At 41.0% G+C, this 20341-nt stretch overlaps 6 non-coding genes across 6 annotated transcripts; all 6 read right to left on the minus strand.

The window, feature by feature from the left end:
* Window positions 1-967: 967 nt before the first annotated feature.
* Window positions 968-1185, minus strand: LOC141253535 (small nucleolar RNA U3). Its single transcript, XR_012314622.1, has one exon. It is a non-coding gene; the product is annotated as a small nucleolar RNA U3 (small nucleolar RNA).
* A 3235-nt stretch (window positions 1186-4420) lies between these two features.
* LOC141256902 (small nucleolar RNA U3) lies at window positions 4421-4638 on the minus strand. The gene has a single exon (XR_012317843.1). It is a non-coding gene; the product is annotated as a small nucleolar RNA U3 (small nucleolar RNA).
* Window positions 4639-7877: 3239 nt separating this feature from the next.
* On the minus strand, window positions 7878-8095 carry LOC141256961 (small nucleolar RNA U3). Its single transcript, XR_012317899.1, has one exon. It is a non-coding gene; the product is annotated as a small nucleolar RNA U3 (small nucleolar RNA).
* A 3242-nt stretch (window positions 8096-11337) lies between these two features.
* On the minus strand, window positions 11338-11555 carry LOC141256972 (small nucleolar RNA U3). The gene has a single exon (XR_012317910.1). It is a non-coding gene; the product is annotated as a small nucleolar RNA U3 (small nucleolar RNA).
* Window positions 11556-14792: 3237 nt separating this feature from the next.
* On the minus strand, window positions 14793-15010 carry LOC141253456 (small nucleolar RNA U3). The gene has a single exon (XR_012314545.1). It is a non-coding gene; the product is annotated as a small nucleolar RNA U3 (small nucleolar RNA).
* A 3237-nt stretch (window positions 15011-18247) lies between these two features.
* On the minus strand, window positions 18248-18465 carry LOC141253467 (small nucleolar RNA U3). The gene has a single exon (XR_012314556.1). It is a non-coding gene; the product is annotated as a small nucleolar RNA U3 (small nucleolar RNA).
* Between the last annotated feature and the right edge of the window lie 1876 nt (window positions 18466-20341).

Here is a 20341-nt window from a genome sequence, read left to right on the forward strand (position 1 = left end):
CATCAGGGGCTCTCCAAACGCAACATGGCGTCCGCTAATTATTCAAGCAAATTTTACAATTGAAAATTCAAATGGCGCTCCTTCCCTTCCGAGCCCTGCCGTGCGCCCAAACAGTGGTTTTTCCCCACATATGGGGTATCTGCGTGCCCAGGGGAAATTTCACAACAAATTTTGGGGTCCATTTTTTCCTGTTACCCCTGCGAAAATAAAAAAAATGGATCTAAAGTAACATTTTTGTGAAAAAAGTTAAACGTTCATTTTTTTCTTCCACATTCCAAAAATTCCTGTGAAGCACCTGAAGGGTTAATAGAGTTCTTGAATGTGGTTTTGAGCACCTTGAGGGGTGCAGTTTTTAGAATGGTGACACTTTTGGGTATTTTCTGTCATAAAGACCTCTCAAAGTGACTTCAAATGTGATGTGATCCCTAGAAAAATGGCTTTGTAAATTTTATTGGAAAAATGAGAAATCGCTGGTCAACTTTTAACCCTTGTAGCTCCATAACAAAAAAAAATTTTGGTTCCAAAATTGTGCTGATGTAAAGTAAACATGTGGGAAATGTTATTTATTAACTATTTTGTGTGACATATCTCTCTGATTTAAGGGCATAAAAATTCAAATTTTGAAAATTGCAAAATTTTCGCCAAATTTCCGTTTTTTTCACAAATAAACGCAAGTGATATTGAAGAAATTTTACCGCAATCATGAAGTACAATATGTCACGAAAAAACAAACTCAGAATCAAGGGGGATCCGTTGAAGCGTTCCAGAGTAATTACCTCATAAAGTGACAGTGGTCTGAAATGTAAAAACTAGCCTGGTCATTAAGGTGCAAACCACCTTAGGTTGTTAAGGAATTAAACCACTAAACTAAAAACCTAAGTGTTTTTCCACCTTACAAACAATGCTGTGAAGACAAAATCCAAAACAAAAACCATTGTATCTCTTCTTCTTACATTACATAAACCCAACCACTCAGCCTGTGATCTCCACCTCCAACCTCTCTGTAACAGAGAAGGAGAACAATCATCACCAGCAATCAGCCCCTGCAATGAAGCAGAACTGAGAGCTCACTTCACGCTCAGGAGAGATCACTACAGCTCCTCCTTGTGGTTGGGGAGTTTGGACACTTTAGAGCACATTTCTCAAGTTACACACTATAGAAATGATCCCTGAAAGTATAGTCTTAACCTCTTCCTGCCCGTAATGTCCTCCGAGTGATAGGGCCCTGTGTGTAACATTAGGGAGACATTCACACCTGACACATAATGACCCTACAGAAGCGTCTATACTTGTATAATGGCCCCATAATCCTCCAGATCACAGATGTCTCTAGCCCTAATCTGCATATGTCACATCAATCAGTCAATGGGAAACTCTCTGAGCTTGTAGCTCCTCCTACATAATCTACATATCATGACAAGATGATCCACAACAACAAAAAAACCCTGTGGGTTCAAGGTGCTCACTACACATCTGGATAAGTTCCTTGAGGGGTGAAGTTTCCAAAATGGGGTCACTTGTGAGGGATTTCCACTCTTAATGCACATCAGGGGTTCTGCAAATGTGACATAGGGTCACCTATGTATTTCAGCCAATTTTGCGCTCCAAAAGTCAAACGGTGCTCCTTCCATTCCAAACCCTGCCGTGCACCCAAACAGTAGTTTTCCCCCACATATGGGGTATCGGAACACTCAGGTGAAATTGCAAAACAAATTCTATAGTCCATTTTCTCATGTTACCCTTGTGAAAATTAAACATTTGGAGCAAAACAACATTTTTGTGGAAACAATTTAAATGTTCATTTTTTTCCTTCCACATTCCTGGGTAGAGTCTGGAGGGTTAATAAACTTTTTGAATGTGCTTTTAAACCTTCTAACTTGTTATAAAAAAATATATATTTAAAAAATGATGCTGATGTAAAGCAGAGGTGGGAAATGTTATTTATTAACTATTTGTGTGATGTAACCATCTGGTTTAAGGGCATAAAAATCCAAGGTTTGAAAATTGTGACAATACCAAATTTATTGTCAATTTTTTGACATTTTCATAAATAAACACAAATCATAAGAGCCAAAATGTACCACTAACATGAAATATGTGTCACAAAATAACAATCTCAGAATCACTGGGATATATGGAAATGCTGACACTGGTCAGAACTGCAATATGGGACTCATTGTTCACTCTTTAACCCCTTTACAGCCCATGGCGTATTAATACGCGTCAGTGCCCTGGGCTTTAAGAGCCTGACCCGTATTAGTACGTCATCGTGATTGCGCGCGCACACAGGCTGTGCGGGCGCGATCGCCGCCGGGTGTCAGCTGATTGTCACAGCTGACACACGGTACTATGTGCAGGGAGCGGTCCCGCACCGCTCCCGGCACATTAACCCCCGCAATGCTGCGATCGAAGTCGATCGCAGCATTGTGGTGGCAAGGAGAGGTGATCGATATACTCACCTCCTCTTCCGGCCTCCAGCGCTGTCTGCCGCGGCTTCCCGGGTGTTGCCATGACGACCCGATGTCGTCATGACAACATCCGGGTCACCAGGCAGCAGGAACATTGTTTGGTCATGCGCAGTGCATGACCACACAATGTTCTCACTGTGCAGCGCTGACTGCCTGCATAGCACAGGGATGGTGCTCCATCCCTATGCTGTGCAGGCGATCAGAATAAAAAAAGTTAATGTCCCAGAGTGGGACAAAGTAAAAAAGTGTAAAAACTCTCAGAAAGTGAAAAAAAATGTAAAAAAAAATGTAAAAAAATATTTAAAAAAAAATAAAAAAAATAATCCACCAAAAATAAAAATAAAATGTACCCATCAATAAATATTATTATGAAAAAAAAGCAAACAAAGAATAAAAGTACATATATTTGGTATCGCCGCGTCCGGAACGAACTGACCTATAAAACCCCCAGGTGCTTCACAAATTGATTCGTAAAAATGAAAAAGTGGAAAAAAAAAAACTTTTTAATTTTTACGAATCAATTTGTGACGCACCTAGGGGTTTCAAGTGCTCACTATGCATCTAGATAGGTGCCTTGGGGGGTCTAGTTTCCAAAATGGGGTCACATATGGGGGAGCTCCAATGTTTAGACACACAGGGGCTCTCCAAATGCGACATGGTTCCAATTTGTTAGCGGACACCATGTCGCGTTTGGAGAGCCCCTGTGTGCCTAAACATTGGAGCTCCCCCACAAGTGACCCCATTTTGGAAACTAGACCCCCCAAGGCACCTATCTAGTGGCATAGTGAGCACTTGGAACCCCCAGGTGCTTCACAAATTGATTCATAAAAATGAAAAACTGGATAAAAAATACTTTTTCATTTTTACGGATTAATTTGTGAAGCACCTGGGTGTTCAAAATGCTCACCACCCATCTAGATAAGTTCCCAGGGGGGTCTAGTTTCCAAAATGGGGTCACTTGTGGGGGGTTTCCACTGTTTAGGCACATCAGGGGCTCTCCAAACGCAACATGGCGTCCGCTAATTATTCAAGCAAATTTTACAATTGAAAATTCAAATGGCGCTCCTTCCCTTCCGAGCCCTGCCGTGCGCCCAAACAGTGGTTTTTCCCCACATATGGGGTATCTGCGTGCCCAGGGGAAATTTCACAACAAATTTTGGGGTCCATTTTTTCCTGTTACCCCTGCGAAAATAAAAAAAATGGATCTAAAGTAACATTTTTGTGAAAAAAGTTAAACGTTCATTTTTTTCTTCCACATTCCAAAAATTCCTGTGAAGCACCTGAAGGGTTAATAGAGTTCTTGAATGTGGTTTTGAGCACCTTGAGGGGTGCAGTTTTTAGAATGGTGTCACTTTTGGGTATTTTCTGTCATAAAGACCTCTCAAAGTGACTTCAAATGTGATGTGATCCCTAGAAAAATGGCTTTGTAAATTTTATTGGAAAAATGAGAAATCGCTGGTCAACTTTTAACCCTTGTAGCTCCATAACAAAAAAAAATTTTGGTTCCAAAATTGTGCTGATGTAAAGTAAACATGTGGGAAATGTTATTTATTAACTATTTTGTGTGACATATCTCTCTGATTTAAGGGCATAAAAATTCAAATTTTGAAAATTGCAAAATTTTCGCCAAATTTCCGTTTTTTTCACAAATAAACACAAGTGATATTGAAGAAATTTTACCGCAATCATGAAGTACAATATGTCACGAAAAAACAAACTCAGAATCAAGGGAGATCCGTTGAAGCGTTCCAGAGTAATTACCTCATAAAGTGACAGTGGTCTGAAATGTAAAAACTAGCCTGGTCATTAAGGTGCAAACCACCTTAGGTTGTTAAGGAATTAAACCACTAAACTAAAAACCTAAGTGTTTTTCCACCTTACAAACAATGCTGTGAAGACAAAATCCAAAACAAAAACCATTGTATCTCTTCTTCTTACATTACATAAACCCAACCACTCAGCCTGTGATCTCCCCCTCCACCCTCTCTGTAACAGAGAAGGAGAACGATCATCACCAGCAATCAGCCCCTGCAATGAAGCAGAACTGAGAGCTCACTTCACGCTCAGGAGAGATCACTACAGCTCCTCCTTGTGGTTGGGGAGTTTGGACACTTTAGAGCACATTTCTCAAGTTACACACTATAGAAATGATCCCTGAAAGTATAGTCTTAACCTCTTCCTGCCCGTAATGTCCTCCGAGTGATAGGGCCCTGTGTGTAACATTAGGGAGACATTCACACCTGACACATAATGACCCTACAGAAGCGTCTATACTTGTATAATGGCCCCATAATCCTCCAGATCACAGATGTCTCTAGCCCTAATCTGCATATGTCACATCAATCAGTCAATGGGAAACTCTCTGAGCTTGTAGCTCCTCCTACATAATCTACATATCATGACAAGATGATCCACAACAACAAAAAAACCCTGTGGGTTCAAGGTGCTCACTACACATCTGGATAAGTTCCTTGAGGGGTGAAGTTTCCAAAATGGGGTCACTTGTGAGGGATTTCCACTCTTAATGCACATCAGGGGTTCTGCAAATGTGACATAGGGTCACCTATGTATTTCAGCCAATTTTGCGCTCCAAAAGTCAAACGGTGCTCCTTCCATTCCAAACCCTGCCGTGCACCCAAACAGTAGTTTTCCCCCACATATGGGGTATCGGAACACTCAGGTGAAATTGCAAAACAAATTCTATAGTCCATTTTCTCATGTTACCCTTGTGAAAATTAAACATTTGGAGCAAAACAACATTTTTGTGGAAACAATTTAAATGTTCATTTTTTTCCTTCCACATTCCTGGGTAGAGTCTGGAGGGTTAATAAACTTTTTGAATGTACTTTTAAACCTTCTAACTTGTTATAAAAAAATATATATTTAAAAAATGATGCTGATGTAAAGCAGAGGTGGGAAATGTTATTTATTAACTATTTGTGTGATGTAACCATCTGGTTTAAGGGCATAAAAATCCAAGGTTTGAAAATTGTGACAATACCAAATTTATTGTCAATTTTTTGACATTTTCATAAATAAACACAAATCATAAGAGCCAAAATGTACCACTAACATGAAATATGTGTCACAAAATAACAATCTCAGAATCACTGGGATATATGGGAATGCTGACACTGGTCAGAACTGCAATATGAGACTCATTGTTCACTCTTTAACCCCTTTACAGCCCATGACGTATTAATACGCGTCAGTGCCCTGGGCTTTAAGAGCCTGACCCGTATTAGTACGTCATCGTGATTGCGCGCGCACACAGGCTGTGCGGGCGCGATCGCCGCCGGGTGTCAGCTGATTGTCACAGCTGACACACGGTACTATGTGCAGGGAGCGGTCCCGCACCGCTCCCGGCACATTAACCCCCGCAATGCTGCGATCGAAGTCGATCGCAGCATTGTGGTGGCAAGGAGAGGTGATCGATATACTCACCTCCTCTTCCGGCCTCCAGCGCTGTCTGCCGCGGCTTCCCGGGTGTTGCCATGACGACCCGATGTCGTCATGACAACATCCGGGTCACCAGGCAGCAGGAACATTGTTTGGTCATGCGCAGTGCATGACCACACAATGTTCTCACTGTGCAGCGCTGACTGCCTGCATAGCACAGGGATGGTGCTCCATCCCTATGCTGTGCAGGCGACCAGAATAAAAAAAGTTAAAGTCCCAGAGTGGGATAAAGTAAAAAAGTGTAAAAACTCTCAGAAAGTGAAAAAAAATGTAAAAAAAAATGTAAAAAAAATATTTAAAAAAAAAAATAAAAAAAATAATCCACCAAAAATAAAAATAAAATGTACCCATCAATAAATATTATTATGAAAAAAAAGCAAACAAAGAATAAAAGTACATATATTTGGTATCGCCGCGTCCGGAACGAACTGACCTATAAAACCCCCAGGTGCTTCACAAATTGATTCGTAAAAATGAAAAAGTGGAAAAAAAAAAACTTTTTAATTTTTACGAATCAATTTGTGACGCACCTAGGGGTTCCAAGTGCTCACTATGCATCTAGATAGGTGCCTTGGGGGGTCTAGTTTCCAAAATGGGGTCACATATGGGGGAGCTCCAATGTTTAGACACACAGGGGCTCTCCAAATGCGACATGGTTCCAATTTGTTAGCGGACACCATGTCGCGTTTGGAGAGCCCCTGTGTGCCTAAACATTGGAGCTCCCCCACAAGTGACCCCATTTTGGAAACTAGACCCCCCAAGGCACCTATCTAGTGGCATAGTGAGCACTTGGAACCCCCAGGTGCTTCACAAATTGATTCATAAAAATGAAAAACTGGAAAAAAAAATACTTTTTCATTTTTACGGATAAATTTGTGAAGCACCTGGGTGTTCAAAATGCTCACCACCCATCTAGATAAGTTCCCAGGGGGGTCTAGTTTCCAAAATGGGGTCACTTGTGGGGGGTTTCCACTGTTTAGGCACATCAGGGGCTCTCCAAACGCAACATGGCGTCCGCTAATTATTCAAGCAAATTTTACAATTGAAAATTCAAATGGCGCTCCTTCCCTTCCGAGCCCTGCCGTGCGCCCAAACAGTGGTTTTTCCCCACATATGGGGTATCTGCGTGCCCAGGGGAAATTTCACAACAAATTTTGGGGTCCATTTTTTCCTGTTACCCCTGCGAAAATAAAAAAAATGGATCTAAAGTAACATTTTTGTGAAAAAAGTTAAACGTTCATTTTTTTCTTCCACATTCCAAAAATTCCTGTGAAGCACCTGAAGGGTTAATAGAGTTCTTGAATGTGGTTTTGAGCACCTTGAGGGGTGCAGTTTTTAGAATGGTGACACTTTTGGGTATTTTCTGTCATAAAGACCTCTCAAAGTGACTTCAAATGTGATGTGATCCCTAGAAAAATGGCTTTGTAAATTTTATTGGAAAAATGAGAAATCGCTGGTCAACTTTTAACCCTTGTAGCTCCATAACAAAAAAAAATTTTGGTTCCAAAATTGTGCTGATGTAAAGTAAACATGTGGGAAATGTTATTTATTAACTATTTTGTGTGACATATCTCTCTGATTTAAGGGCATAAAAATTCAAATTTTGAAAATTGCAAAATTTTCGCCAAATTTCCGTTTTTTTCACAAATAAACGCAAGTGATATTGAAGAAATTTTACCGCAATCATGAAGTACAATATGTCACGAAAAAACAAACTCAGAATCAAGGGGGATCCGTTGAAGCGTTCCAGAGTAATTACCTCATAAAGTGACAGTGGTCTGAAATGTAAAAACTAGCCTGGTCATTAAGGTGCAAACCACCTTAGGTTGTTAAGGAATTAAACCACTAAACTAAAAACCTAAGTGTTTTTCCACCTTACAAACAATGCTGTGAAGACAAAATCCAAAACAAAAACCATTGTATCTCTTCTTCTTACATTACATAAACCCAACCACTCAGCCTGTGATCTCCCCCTCCACCCTCTCTGTAACAGAGAAGGAGAACGATCATCACCAGCAATCAGCCCCTGCAATGAAGCAGAACTGAGAGCTCACTTCACGCTCAGGAGAGATCACTACAGCTCCTCCTTGTGGTTGGGGAGTTTGGACACTTTAGAGCACATTTCTCAAGTTACACACTATAGAAATGATCCCTGAAAGTATAGTCTTAACCTCTTCCTGCCCGTAATGTCCTCCGAGTGATAGGGCCCTGTGTGTAACATTAGGGAGACATTCACACCTGACACATAATGACCCTACAGAAGCGTCTATACTTGTATAATGGCCCCATAATCCTCCAGATCACAGATGTCTCTAGCCCTAATCTGCATATGTCACATCAATCAGTCAATGGGAAACTCTCTGAGCTTGTAGCTCCTCCTACATAATCTACATATCATGACAAGATGATCCACAACAACAAAAAAACCCTGTGGGTTCAAGGTGCTCACTACACATCTGGATAAGTTCCTTGAGGGGTGAAGTTTCCAAAATGGGGTCACTTGTGAGGGATTTCCACTCTTAATGCACATCAGGGGTTCTGCAAATGTGACATAGGGTCACCTATGTATTTCAGCCAATTTTGCGCTCCAAAAGTCAAACGGTGCTCCTTCCATTCCAAACCCTGCCGTGCACCCAAACAGTAGTTTTCCCCCACATATGGGGTATCGGAACACTCAGGTGAAATTGCAAAACAAATTCTATAGTCCATTTTCTCATGTTACCCTTGTGAAAATTAAACATTTGGAGCAAAACAACATTTTTGTGGAAACAATTTAAATGTTCATTTTTTTCCTTCCACATTCCTGGGTAGAGTCTGGAGGGTTAATAAACTTTTTGAATGTGCTTTTAAACCTTCTAACTTGTTATAAAAAAAATATATATTTAAAAAATGATGCTGATGTAAAGCAGAGGTGGGAAATGTTATTTATTAACTATTTGTGTGATGTAACCATCTGGTTTAAGGGCATAAAAATCCAAGGTTTGAAAATTGTGACAATACCAAATTTATTGTCAATTTTTTGACATTTTCATAAATAAACACAAATCATAAGAGCCAAAATGTACCACTAACATGAAATATGTGTCACAAAGTAACAATCTCAGAATCACTGGGATATATGGGAATGCTGACACTGGTCAGAACTGCAATATGAGACTCATTGTTCACTCTTTAACCCCTTTACAGCCCATGACGTATTAATACGCGTCAGTGCCCTGGGCTTTAAGAGCCTGACCCGTATTAGTACGTCATCGTGATTGCGCGCGCACACAGGCTGTGCGGGCGCGATCGCCGCCGGGTGTCAGCTGATTGTCACAGCTGACACACGGTACTATGTGCAGGGAGCGGTCCCGCACCGCTCCCGGCACCTTAACCCCCGCAATGCTGCGATCAAAGTCGATCGCAGCATTGTGGTGGCAAGGAGAGGTGATCGATATACTCACCTCCTCTTCCGGCCTCCAGCGCTGTCTGCCGCGGCTTCCCGGGTGTTGCCATGACGACCCGATGTCGTCATGACAACATCCGGGTCACCAGGCAGCAGGAACATTGTTTGGTCATGCGCAGTGCATGACCACACAATGTTCTCACTGTGCAGCGCTGACTGCCTGCATAGCACAGGGATGGTGCTCCATCCCTATGCTGTGCAGGCGACCAGAATAAAAAAAGTTAAAGTCCCAGAGTGGGATAAAGTAAAAAAGTGTAAAAACTCTCAGAAAGTGAAAAAAATGTAAAAAAAAATGTAAAAAAAATATTTAAAAAAAAAAATAAAAAAAATAATCCACCAAAAATAAAAATAAAATGTACCCATCAATAAATATTATTATGAAAAAAAAGCAAACAAAGAATAAAAGTACATATATTTGGTATCGCCGCGTCCGGAACGAACTGACCTATAAAACCCCCAGGTGCTTCACAAATTGATTCGTAAAAATGAAAAAGTGGAAAAAAAAAAACTTTTTAATTTTTACGAATCAATTTGTGACGCACCTAGGGGTTCCAAGTGCTCACTATGCATCTAGATAGGTGCCTTGGGGGGTCTAGTTTCCAAAATGGGGTCACATATGGGGGAGCTCCAATGTTTAGACACACAGGGGCTCTCCAAATGCGACATGGTTCCAATTTGTTAGCGGACACCATGTCGCGTTTGGAGAGCCCCTGTGTGCCTAAACATTGGAGCTCCCCCACAAGTGACCCCATTTTGGAAACTAGACCCCCCAAGGCACCTATCTAGTGGCATAGTGAGCACTTGGAACCCCCAGGTGCTTCACAAATTGATTCATAAAAATGAAAAACTGGAAAAAAAAATACTTTTTCATTTTTACGGATAAATTTGTGAAGCACCTGGGTGTTCAAAATGCTCACCACCCATCTAGATAAGTTCCCAGGGGGGTCTAGTTTCCAAAATGGGGTCACTTGTGGGGGGTTTCCACTGTTTAGGCACATCAGGGGCTCTCCAAACGCAACATGGCGTCCGCTAATTATTCAAGCAAATTTTACAATTGAAAATTCAAATGGCGCTCCTTCCCTTCCGAGCCCTGCCGTGCGCCCAAACAGTGGTTTTTCCCCACATATGGGGTATCTGCGTGCCCAGGGGAAATTTCACAACAAATTTTGGGGTCCATTTTTTCCTGTTACCCCTGCGAAAATAAAAAAAATGGATCTAAAGTAACATTTTTGTGAAAAAAGTTAAACGTTCATTTTTTTCTTCCACATTCCAAAAATTCCTGTGAAGCACCTGAAGGGTTAATAGAGTTCTTGAATGTGGTTTTGAGCACCTTGAGGGGTGCAGTTTTTAGAATGGTGACACTTTTGGGTATTTTCTGTCATAAAGACCTCTCAAAGTGACTTCAAATGTGATGTGATCCCTAGAAAAATGGCTTTGTAAATTTTATTGGAAAAATGAGAAATCGCTGGTCAACTTTTAACCCTTGTAGCTCCATAACAAAAAAAAATTTTGGTTCCAAAATTGTGCTGATGTAAAGTAAACATGTGGGAAATGTTATTTATTAACTATTTTGTGTGACATATCTCTCTGATTTAAGGGCATAAAAATTCAAATTTTGAAAATTGCAAAATTTTCGCCAAATTTCCGTTTTTTTCACAAATAAACGCAAGTGATATTGAAGAAATTTTACCGCAATCATGAAGTACAATATGTCACGAAAAAACAAACTCAGAATCAAGGGGGATCCGTTGAAGCGTTCCAGAGTAATTACCTCATAAAGTGACAGTGGTCTGAAATGTAAAAACTAGCCTGGTCATTAAGGTGCAAACCACCTTAGGTTGTTAAGGAATTAAACCACTAAACTAAAAACCTAAGTGTTTTTCCACCTTACAAACAATGCTGTGAAGACAAAATCCAAAACAAAAACCATTGTATCTCTTCTTCTTCTTACATTACATAAACCCAACCACTCAGCCTGTGATCTCCCCCTCCACCCTCTCTGTAACAGAGAAGGAGAACGATCATCACCAGCAATCAGCCCCTGCAATGAAGCAGAACTGAGAGCTCACTTCACGCTCAGGAGAGATCACTACAGCTCCTCCTTGTGGTTGGGGAGTTTGGACACTTTAGAGCACATTTCTCAAGTTACACACTATAGAAATGATCCCTGAAAGTATAGTCTTAACCTCTTCCTGCCCGTAATGTCCTCCGAGTGATAGGGCCCTGTGTGTAACATTAGGGAGACATTCACACCTGACACATAATGACCCTACAGAAGCGTCTATACTTGTATAATGGCCCCATAATCCTCCAGATCACAGATGTCTCTAGCCCTAATCTGCATATGTCACATCAATCAGTCAATGGGAAACTCTCTGAGCTTGTAGCTCCTCCTACATAATCTACATATCATGACAAGATGATCCACAACAACAAAAAAACCCTGTGGGTTCAAGGTGCTCACTACACATCTGGATAAGTTCCTTGAGGGGTGAAGTTTCCAAAATGGGGTCACTTGTGAGGGATTTCCACTCTTAATGCACATCAGGGGTTCTGCAAATGTGACATAGGGTCACCTATGTATTTCAGCCAATTTTGCACTCCAAAAGTCAAACGGTGCTCCTTCCATTCCAAACCCTGCCGTGCACCCAAACAGTAGTTTTCCCCCACATATGGGGTATCGGAACACTCAGGTGAAATTGCAAAACAAATTCTATAGTCCATTTTCTCATGTTACCCTTGTGAAAATTAAACATTTGGAGCAAAACAACATTTTTGTGGAAACAATTTAAATGTTCATTTTTTTCCTTCCACATTCCTGGGTAGAGTCTGGAGGGTTAATAAACTTTTTGAATGTGCTTTTAAACCTTCTAACTTGTTATAAAAAAATATATATTTAAAAAATGATGCTGATGTAAAGCAGAGGTGGGAAATGTTATTTATTAACTATTTGTGTGATGTAACCATCTGGTTTAAGGGCATAAAAATCCAAGGTTTGAAAATTGTGACAATACCAAATTTATTGTCAATTTTTTGACATTTTCATAAATAAACACAAATCATAAGAGCCAAAATGTACCACTAACATGAAATATGTGTCACAAAATAACAATCTCAGAATCACTGGGATATATGGGAATGCTGACACTGGTCAGAACTGCAATATGAGACTCATTGTTCACTCTTTAACCCCTTTACAGCCCATGGCGTATTAATACGCGTCAGTGCCCTGGGCTTTAAGAGCCTGACCCGTATTAGTACGTCATCGTGATTGCGCGCGCACACAGGCTGTGCGGGCGCGATCGCCGCCGGGTGTCAGCTGATTGTCACAGCTGACACACGGTACTATGTGCAGGGAGCGGTCCCGCACCGCTCCCGGCACATTAACCCCCGCAATGCTGCGATCGAAGTCGATCGCAGCATTGTGGTGGCAAGGAGAGGTGATCGATATACTCACCTCCTCTTCCGGCCTCCAGCGCTGTCTGCCGCGGCTTCCCGGGTGTTGCCATGACGACCCGATGTCGTCATGACAACATCCGGGTCACCAGGCAGCAGGAACATTGTTTGGTCATGCGCAGTGCATGACCACACAATGTTCTCACTGTGCAGCGCTGACTGCCTGCATAGCACAGGGATGGTGCTCCATCCCTATTCTGTGCAGGCGATCAGAATAAAAAAAGTTAATGTCCCAGAGTGGGACAAAGTAAAAAAGTGTAAAAACTCTCAGAAAGTGAAAAAAAATGTAAAAAAAAATGTAAAAAAAATATTTAAAAAAAAATAAAAAAAATAATCCACCAAAAATAAAAATAAAATGTACCCATCAATAAATATTATTATGAAAAAAAAGCAAACAAAGAATAAAAGTACATATATTTGGTATCGCCGCGTCCGGAACGAACTGACCTATAAAACCCCCAGGTGCTTCACAAATTGATTCGTAAAAATGAAAAAGTGGAAAAAAAAAAACTTTTTAATTTTTACGAATCAATTTGTGACGCACCTAGGGGTTCCAAGTGCTCACTATGCATCTAGATAGGTGCCTTGGGGGGTCTAGTTTCCAAAATGGGGTCACATATGGGGGAGCTCCAATGTTTAGACACACAGGGGCTCTCCAAATGCGACATGGTTCCAATTTGTTAGCGGACACCATGTCGCGTTTGGAGAGCCCCTGTGTGCCTAAACATTGGAGCTCCCCCACAAGTGACCCCATTTTGGAAACTAGACCCCCCAAGGCACCTATCTAGTGGCATAGTGAGCACTTGGAACCCCCAGGTGCTTCACAAATTGATTCATAAAAATGAAAAACTGGAACAAAAAATACTTTTTCATTTTTACGGATAAATTTGTGAAGCACCTGGGTGTTCAAAATGCTCACCACCCATCTAGATAAGTTCCCAGGGGGGTCTAGTTTCCAAAATGGGGTCACTTGTGGGGGGTTTCCACTGTTTAGGCACATCAGTGGCTCTCCAAACGCAACATGGCGTCCGCTAATTATTCAAGCAAATTTTACAATTGAAAATTCAAATGGCGCTCCTTCCCTTCCGAGCCCTGCCGTGCGCCCAAACAGTGGTTTTTCCCCACATATGGGGTATCTGCGTGCCCAGGGGAAATTTCACAACAAATTTTGGGGTCCATTTTTTCCTGTTACCCCTGCGAAAATAAAAAAAATGGATCTAAAGTAACATTTTTGTGAAAAAAGTTAAACGTTCATTTTTTTCTTCCACATTCCAAAAATTCCTGTGAAGCACCTGAAGGGTTAATAGAGTTCTTGAATGTGGTTTTGAGCACCTTGAGGGGTGCAGTTTTTAGAATGGTGACACTTTTGGGTATTTTCTGTCATAAAGACCTCTCAAAGTGACTTCAAATGTGATGTGATCCCTAGAAAAATGGCTTTGTAAATTTTATTGGAAAAATGAGAAATCGCTGGTCAACTTTTAACCCTTGTAGCTCCATAACAAAAAAAAATTTTGGTTCCAAAATTGTGCTGATGTAAAGTAAACATGTGGGAAATGTTATTTATTAACTATTTTGTGTGACATATCTCTCTGATTTAAGGGCATAAAAATTCAAATTTTGAAAATTGCAAAATTTTCGCCAAATTTCCGTTTTTTTCACAAATAAACGCAAGTGATATTGAAGAAATTTTACCACAATCATGAAGTACAATATGTCACGAAAAAACAAACTCAGAATCAAGGGGGATCCGTTGAAGCGTTCCAGAGTAATTACCTCATAAAGTGACAGTGGTCTGAAATGTAAAAACTAGCCTGGTCATTAAGGTGCAAACCACCTTAGGTTGTTAAGGAATTAAACCACTAAACTAAAAACCTAAGTGTTTTTCCACCTTACAAACAATGCTGTGAAGACAAAATCCAAAACAAAAACCATTGTATCTCTTCTTCTTACATTACATAAACCCAACCACTCAGCCTGTGATCTTCACCTCCACCCTCTCTGTAACAGAGAAGGAGAACGATCATCACCAGCAATCAGCCCCTGCAATGAAGCAGAACTGAGAGCTCACTTCACGCTCAGGAGAGATCACTACAGCTCTTCCTTGTGGTTGGGGAGTTTGGACACTTTAGAGCACATTTCTCAAGTTACACACTATAGAAATGATCCCTGAAAGTATAGTCTTAACCTCTTCCTGCCCGTAATGTCCTCCGAGTGATAGGGCCCTGTGTGTAACATTAGGGAGACATTCACACCTGACACATAATGACCCTACAGAAGCGTCTATACTTGTATAATGGCCCCATAATCCTCCAGATCACAGATGTCTCTAGCCCTAATCTGCATATGTCACATCAATCAGTCAATGGGAAACTCTCTGAGCTTGTAGCTCCTCCTACATAATCTACATATCATGACAAGATGATCCACAACAACAAAAAAACCCTGTGGGTTCAAGGTGCTCACTACACATCTGGATAAGTTCCTTGAGGGGTGAAGTTTCCAAAATGGGGTCACTTGTGAGGGATTTCCACTCTTAATGCACATCAGGGGTTCTGCAAATGTGACATAGGGTCACCTATGTATTTCAGCCAATTTTGCACTCCAAAAGTCAAACGGTGCTCCTTCCATTCCAAACCCTGCCGTGCACCCAAACAGTAGTTTTCCCCCACATATGGGGTATCGGAACACTCAGGTGAAATTGCAAAACAAATTCTATAGTCCATTTTCTCATGTTACCCTTGTGAAAATTAAACATTTGGAGCAAAACAACATTTTTGTGGAAACAATTTAAATGTTCATTTTTTTCCTTCCACATTCCTGGGTAGAGTCTGGAGGGTTAATAAACTTTTTGAATGTGCTTTTAAACCTTCTAACTTGTTATAAAAAAATATATATTTAAAAAATGATGCTGATGTAAAGCAGAGGTGGGAAATGTTATTTATTAACTATTTGTGTGATGTAACCATCTGGTTTAAGGGCATAAAAATCCAAGGTTTGAAAATTGTGACAATACCAAATTTATTGTCAATTTTTTGACATTTTCATAAATAAACACAAATCATAAGAGCCAAAATGTACCACTAACATGAAATATGTGTCACAAAATAACAATCTCAGAATCACTGGGATATATGGGAATGCTGACACTGGTCAGAACTGCAATATGAGACTCATTGTTCACTCTTTAACCCCTTTACAGCCCATGGCGTATTAATACGCGTCAGTGCCCTGGGCTTTAAGAGCCTGACCCGTATTAGTACGTCATCGTGATTGCGCGCGCACACAGGCTGTGCGGGCGCGATCGCCGCCGGGTGTCAGCTGATTGTCACAGCTGACACACGGTACTATGTGCAGGGAGCGGTCCCGCACCGCTCCCGGCACATTAACCCCCGCAATGCTGCGATCGAAGTCGATCGCAGCATTGTGGTGGCAAGGAGAGGTGATCGATATACTCACCTCCTCTTCCGGCCTCCAGCGCTGTCTGCCGCGGCTTCCCGGGTGTTGCCATGACGACCCGATGTCGTCATGACAACATCCGGGTCACCAGGCAGCAGGAACATTGTTTGGTCATGCGCAGTGCATGACCACACAATGTTCTCACTGTGCAGCGCTGACTGCCTGCATAGCACAGGGATGGTGCTCCATCCCTATTCTGTGCAGGCGATCAGAATAAAAAAAGTTAATGTCCCAGAGTGGGACAAAGTAAAAAAGTGTAAAAACTCTCAGAAAGTGAAAAAAAATGTAAAAAAAAATGTAAAAAAAATATTTAAAAAAAAATAAAAAAAATAATCCACCAAAAATAAAAATAAAATGTACCCATCAATAAATATTATTATGAAAAAAAAGCAAACAAAGAATAAAAGTACATATATTTGGTATCGCCGCGTCCGGAACGAACTGACCTATAAAACCCCCAGGTGCTTCACAAATTGATTCGTAAAAATGAAAAAGTGGAAAAAAAAAAACTTTTTAATTTTTACGAATCAATTTGTGACGCACCTAGGGGTTTCAAGTGCTCACTATGCATCTAGATAGGTGCCCTGGGGGGGTCTAGTTTCCAAAATGGGGTCACATATGGGGGAGCTCCAATGTTTAGACACACAGGGGCTCTCCAAATGCGACATGGTTCCAATTTGTTAGCGGACACCATGTCGCGTTTGGAGAGCCCCTGTGTGCCTAAACATTGGAGCTCCCCCACAAGTGACCCCATTTTGGAAACTAGACCCCCCAAGGCACCTATCTAGTGGCATAGTGAGCACTTGGAACCCCCAGGTGCTTCACAAATTGATTCATAAAAATGAAAAACTGGATAAAAAATACTTTTTCATTTTTACGGATTAATTTGTGAAGCACCTGGGTGTTCAAAATGCTCACCACCCATCTAGATAAGTTCCCAGGGGGGTCTAGTTTCCAAAATGGGGTCACTTGTGGGGGGTTTCCACTGTTTAGGCACATCAGGGGCTCTCCAAACGCAACATGGCGTCCGCTAATTATTCAAGCAAATTTTACAATTGAAAATTCAAATGGCGCTCCTTCCCTTCCGAGCCCTGCCGTGCGCCCAAACAGTGGTTTTTCCCCACATATGGGGTATCTGCGTGCCCAGGGGAAATTTCACAACAAATTTTGGGGTCCATTTTTTCCTGTTACCCCTGCGAAAATAAAAAAAATGGATCTAAAGTAACATTTTTGTGAAAAAAGTTAAACGTTCATTTTTTTCTTCCACATTCCAAAAATTCCTGTGAAGCACCTGAAGGGTTAATAGAGTTCTTGAATGTGGTTTTGAGCACCTTGAGGGGTGCAGTTTTTAGAATGGTGTCACTTTTGGGTATTTTCTGTCATAAAGACCTCTCAAAGTGACTTCAAATGTGATGTGATCCCTAGAAAAATGGCTTTGTAAATTTTATTGGAAAAATGAGAAATCGCTGGTCAACTTTTAACCCTTGTAGCTCCATAACAAAAAAAAATTTTGGTTCCAAAATTGTGCTGATGTAAAGTAAACATGTGGGAAATGTTATTTATTAACTATTTTGTGTGACATATCTCTCTGATTTAAGGGCATAAAAATTCAAATTTTGAAAATTGCAAAATTTTCGCCAAATTTCCGTTTTTTTCACAAATAAACGCAAGTGATATTGAAGAAATTTTACCGCAATCATGAAGTACAATATGTCACGAAAAAACAAACTCAGAATCAAGGGGGATCCGTTGAAGCGTTCCAGAGTAATTACCTCATAAAGTGACAGTGGTCTGAAATGTAAAAACTAGCCTGGTCATTAAGGTGCAAACCACCTTAGGTTGTTAAGGAATTAAACCACTAAACTAAAAACCTAAGTGTTTTTCCACCTTACAAACAATGCTGTGAAGACAAAATCCAAAACAAAAACCATTGTATCTCTTCTTCTTACATTACATAAACCCAACCACTCAGCCTGTGATCTTCACCTCCACCCTCTCTGTAACAGAGAAGGAGAACGATCATCACCAGCAATCAGCCCCTGCAATGAAGCAGAACTGAGAGCTCACTTCACGCTCAGGAGAGATCACTACAGCTCTTCCTTGTGGTTGGGGAGTTTGGACACTTTAGAGCACATTTCTCAAGTTACACACTATAGAAATGATCCCTGAAAGTATAGTCTTAACCTCTTCCTGCCCGTAATGTCCTCCGAGTGATAGGGCCCTGTGTGTAACATTAGGGAGACATTCACACCTGACACATAATGACCCTACAGAAGCGTCTATACTTGTATAATGGCCCCATAATCCTCCAGATCACAGATGTCTCTAGCCCTAATCTGCATATGTCACATCAATCAGTCAATGGCAAACTCTCTGAGCTTGTAGCTCCTCCTACATAATCTACATATCATGACAAGATGATCCACAACAACAAAAAAACCCTGTGGGTTCAAGGTGCTCACTACACATCTGGATAAGTTCCTTGAGGGGTGAAGTTTCCAAAATGGGGTCACTTGTGAGGGATTTCCACTCTTAATGCACATCAGGGGTTCTGCAAATGTGACATAGGGTCACCTATGTATTTCAGCCAATTTTGCACTCCAAAAGTCAAACGGTGCTCCTTCCATTCCAAACCCTGCCGTGCACCCAAACAGTAGTTTTCCCCCACATATGGGGTATCGGAACACTCAGGTGAAATTGCAAAACAAATTCTATAGTCCATTTTCTCATGTTACCCTTGTGAAAATTAAACATTTGGAGCAAAACAACATTTTTGTGGAAACAATTTAAATGTTCATTTTTTTCCTTCCACATTCCTGGGTAGAGTCTGGAGGGTTAATAAACTTTTTGAATGTGCTTTTAAACCTTCTAACTTGTTATAAAAAAATATATATTTAAAAAATGATGCTGATGTAAAGCAGAGGTGGGAAATGTTATTTATTAACTATTTGTGTGATGTAACCATCTGGTTTAAGGGCATAAAAATCCAAGGTTTGAAAATTGTGACAATACCAAATTTATTGTCAATTTTTTGACATTTTCATAAATAAACACAAATCATAAGAGCCAAAATGTACCACTAACATGAAATATGTGTCACAAAATAACAATCTCAGAATCACTGGGATATATGGGAATGCTGACACTGGTCAGAACTGCAATATGAGACTCATTGTTCACTCTTTAACCCCTTTACAGCCCATGGCGTATTAATACGCGTCAGTGCCCTGGGCTTTAAGAGCCTGACCCGTATTAGTACGTCATCGTGATTGCGCGCGCACACAGGCTGTGCGGGCGCGATCGCCGCCGGGTGTCAGCTGATTGTCACAGCTGACACACGGTACTATGTGCAGGGAGCGGTCCCGCACCGCTCCCGGCACATTAACCCCCGCAATGCTGCGATCGAAGTCGATCGCAGCATTGTGGTGGCAAGGAGAGGTGATCGATATACTCACCTCCTCTTCCGGCCTCCAGCGCTGTCTGCCGCGGCTTCCCGGGTGTTGCCATGACGACCCGATGTCGTCATGACAACATCCGGGTCACCAGGCAGCAGGAACATTGTTTGGTCATGCGCAGTGCATGACCACACAATGTTCTCACTGTGCAGCGCTGACTGCCTGCATAGCACAGGGATGGTGCTCCATCCCTATGCTGTGCAGGCGACCAGAATAAAAAAAGTTAAAGTCCCAGAGTGGGATAAAGTAAAAAAGTGTAAAAACTCTCAGAAAGTGAAAAAAATGTAAAAAAAAATGTAAAAAAAATATTTAAAAAAAAAAATAAAAAAAATAATCCACCAAAAATAAAAATAAAATGTACCCATCAATAAATATTATTATGAAAAAAAAGCAAACAAAGAATAAAAGTACATATATTTGGTATCGCCGCGTCCGGAACGAACTGACCTATAAAACCCCCAGGTGCTTCACAAATTGATTCGTAAAAATGAAAAAGTGGAAAAAAAAAAACTTTTTAATTTTTACGAATCAATTTGTGACGCACCTAGGGGTTCCAAGTGCTCACTATGCATCTAGATAGGTGCCTTGGGGGGTCTAGTTTC

Source organism: Phyllobates terribilis, unplaced genomic scaffold (genome assembly GCF_046119375.1).
Source record: "Phyllobates terribilis strain yellow unplaced genomic scaffold, ASM4611937v1 Scaffold_2__4_contigs__length_985480577, whole genome shotgun sequence".
Lineage (NCBI taxonomy): Eukaryota > Metazoa > Chordata > Amphibia > Anura > Dendrobatidae > Phyllobates > Phyllobates terribilis.